Here is a 3,508-nt window from a genome sequence, read left to right as displayed (position 1 = left end):
GAGATACTGAATACTCAAATTTTAATTCTTCAGTACACTATAGCTTTCTGAAAACCCATTCGATTCTTTCCAACCACTGTTCTGCCTCCAATGGATTCACAGTGCCTTTAAACTCGGTGGCCCCAAATTTCATCAATTTTTCATACTGCCGAGCTGAGGGTTGTGGTTGTGCTACAGGTGCTTACATCTGAGCTTGGGTGGCACATTACTCACCATTTGCTGGAAAAACGCAGCCATCTGCTGTACAAACTGAGCAGGGAACTGCGTTGCTGGAGTGGCTGACCCACTCACGTTCTGGAGTGCTAGGGCTTCCCCTTGAACCTCAGCCTCAACAGATTGTTCTTCGGAATGATCTCCTCCTTCCATTCCGTTTTCCCAAATTTTCTACTTCCTGAGATCAAACACAAAGAGTTTGACCTCCATTAGTGCATATTCATGATGTAAATACGTCATATGTATCAATTAAAGACACTTGAGCAGTTGTACTTATCAAAGAAATATTCACATGCATAGTCAAAATTTATTGCAAAACCATGCTCTGATACCACTAAAACATGTCACACCTCACCCCTCTGTAAGGCATGACATGATCCCGTAGAATACCTAATGAACTACCGAACTTCACCTACAGATAATTCATTAAGTACACTACAAGGGATTTTAAAACAATTTCCTTACATTCTGGAAGTGGTGAGCATTTTGGGAGGAATTAAAAACCATTTATTCAAAGTTTAAATACTAGTAAAAATTTTTGTCCATTTTAATTTTGCCTCAAATTTATAAAAATTTTGACAGAGTTTCGTTTGTAATTGGAGAAAACAGTTCTTTAAATACCTGAGAAAAACACTTCCAAAAATTTTTCACAACTCCCAACCTCCAATAAACCTCAAATCAACTCAATTCAATTCACTTCAAAATAATTCCATAATCCAAATCAAAATTTATCGTCTCAAAATATTTAATAACTTCATTCACATGGCATAAAGTATGAAATTCATAAGTACAAATATTAATTTACAGAAGGAAATCCAAAAATAATATTATTACAATTTATTTTACAACTACTCAACTTTACATTGATACATACAACATTTATATATTTACATCAAAATTAACTATGAGGGTATAAAATAATACCCGTACAAAAAGATCAGTGTAGTCCTCAATTCAATAGCAGCTCACTCTGCTGCTTTTTCCTTGCTCTTATCTGCAACAGCAAAATAAGCTATCGCTGAGTATAAAAATACTCAGTGGTGCACAATAAAAATTTAAAATACAATACATAAATCATTCATTGATAAAACACGATTTAAATATTTTTCAATCACATTCCACAAATTATCAAAGCTCATAATAACACAATTTAGTCAAATAATTTAATAAACACAGTGTTGCCAAAATCATACACAACTTAAGCCATTACACAAAATTTCCGATCAATGCCGTGTTGTACACCACGACAAAGTAATCTACAACCCCATCAATCGAAATCAATGAGGGAGATGGCTAGCTAGCTAATGAGTACTCATCCGATCTCAACCTCAACTGGCAAGCCAGAGAGGGAGGAAAATAAACAATCTCAACCCCATAAATGGAGGAGGAATAATGTAATACTGTCATGCTAAGTGTGAAGACAAAATCAATTCAAAAAAATTTATTTAAATAATTTATGAGAAATCTGATCAATTTCCAAAGTCATATTTGCGATTATAAAATGGCAACACAGTACATAATTAATCACATAAGTTAAATTTTTTAGAATAAAATATTTAAATAAGAATTATTGTGCATAGACCTGACGTGAGTCGCCTCTAGGCCTTGACTCAGTCTCTCCGAGTTTCCAAGTCTTTTTCAGCTGAAACACACAGTTTCATAGTGTTTCAGTACCTATGACTTAGCATAAATCCAAAAATAAATTTAACTTCACTTTTACCTAGCTTTATTGTGCTAAACTCGACGTTCTTGAAATTTTTGTGTTTCGGGTTACTATTCACTTCACTATTCAAGTCAATTTGTTGACTTTCTAAAGCTTAATAGGTATGGGAACTCCAACTTCACCCACATACCACATTTTGGTCATTAAATTTGTTGGTTTTGGTCATTTTCTCAAAGCTTAAGTCCTTTAGGCAAAATTGTCAAATTTTCAGTTTTGGTGTCCCTAATTTCACTGTTCCATTAGTCATTCTACTGTTGGAATTTGGCAAAACTTCCTTCATAGAAAATATTCGTTATTGTCTTAAGTTTATTCTCATTTTTGAATCACCCTAATTGGAGTTTTGTAGCTCAAGTTATGGCCATTTGAACCAAGGCTGCCGGATTGGAAACAACCCAGATTTTCTGGGCGATTTTGGTGCTGGCAGTTTTGGGTCACCAACTTGGGGTGGCCAAATGACTTGGTTGTTGACAGAATTTGGGCTTGTGTTCTTCATAAAATTTTTATGTCTATATCTCATCTAACCTCTGGTAAAATTTCAGGTCATTTTGACCTGCCTGGCTCGAGTTATGACCAAATGAACAAACACTGTTCATTTGGTCAGTTTATACAGGGACAGACTGAGATTTTCCGAATTGAGTCAATTTGTTCACTAGGTTTTGGTCACTTTTTGGGCATGGTTCCTAAATGAAAATTGTGTCATTTTGTGTCTATTTTCATCCCCAATTGGTCCCATACCAATTGGACTTGTAAAATTTCATTTTTGGTCCTTCAAAGTTGACTTGGTCATGCTACCAGCAGCATGACCACACTCCCTCCGAATTTGACTTTAATTCCAACCATTCCAACACAACTCATTTGGTCACAAATGATCATTTTTCAATTCACAATAGGTCAAAGACATCATTTACTCATTTCTCCAAATTTTTGCCTCAAAACCCTAGGTCTCAAACCCTAACCACACTAATTCATTGCATTTAATCACATTTAAGCATTTCAATCTTACTACCACTTTCATACAAGCTTACTAACAAATTTAATTCATTCAAAATGCATCATATTCTCATACATCCATGGCTGGCTGAAATTTCCTTTGGTCCTCTACAAATGTTTTCTTTTGATTTTAATTAAATTTCTAAGTTACTCAAACCACAAACATAACCAATAAACTAAAATTTTCAATTTAGATTGCTTACCTCACTTGAAATTCCTCTTCCTCAATTCTCTTCTTTTTTTTTTTTCCTTTCCTTTTCTTACTCAAACTTCTTTTCAAGTGAAATCAACAAGGTTTAAGGCTGGTAAGTAAATTTTATAGGTTGGGATTTAGGGTTCTTCAAGCTCAAAATGAGCTTTAATGGTGGTTTAAGTGAGAGAGAGGGTGAGGGAGAAAGTGAGGTGGCAACAATGGGTAGAAGACCAATTTTGTTTTTTTTTTTTCCTTTTTCTTTTCTTTATGTCTTTATCTTATGGAAGACCAAAAATCTAATTGATTAAATATATTAATTATTACTTTTATAGCATCATGCATGATGTCATGCATGATGTCATCACCCTTTTAACTTTTTCATTTTCTTT

Source organism: Hevea brasiliensis, chromosome 9, assembly GCF_030052815.1.
Source record: "Hevea brasiliensis isolate MT/VB/25A 57/8 chromosome 9, ASM3005281v1, whole genome shotgun sequence".
Classification (NCBI taxonomy): Eukaryota; Viridiplantae; Streptophyta; class Magnoliopsida; order Malpighiales; family Euphorbiaceae; genus Hevea; species Hevea brasiliensis.
The sequence above is the reverse complement of the archived record's forward strand: the minus strand, read 5'-3'. Positions refer to the sequence as shown.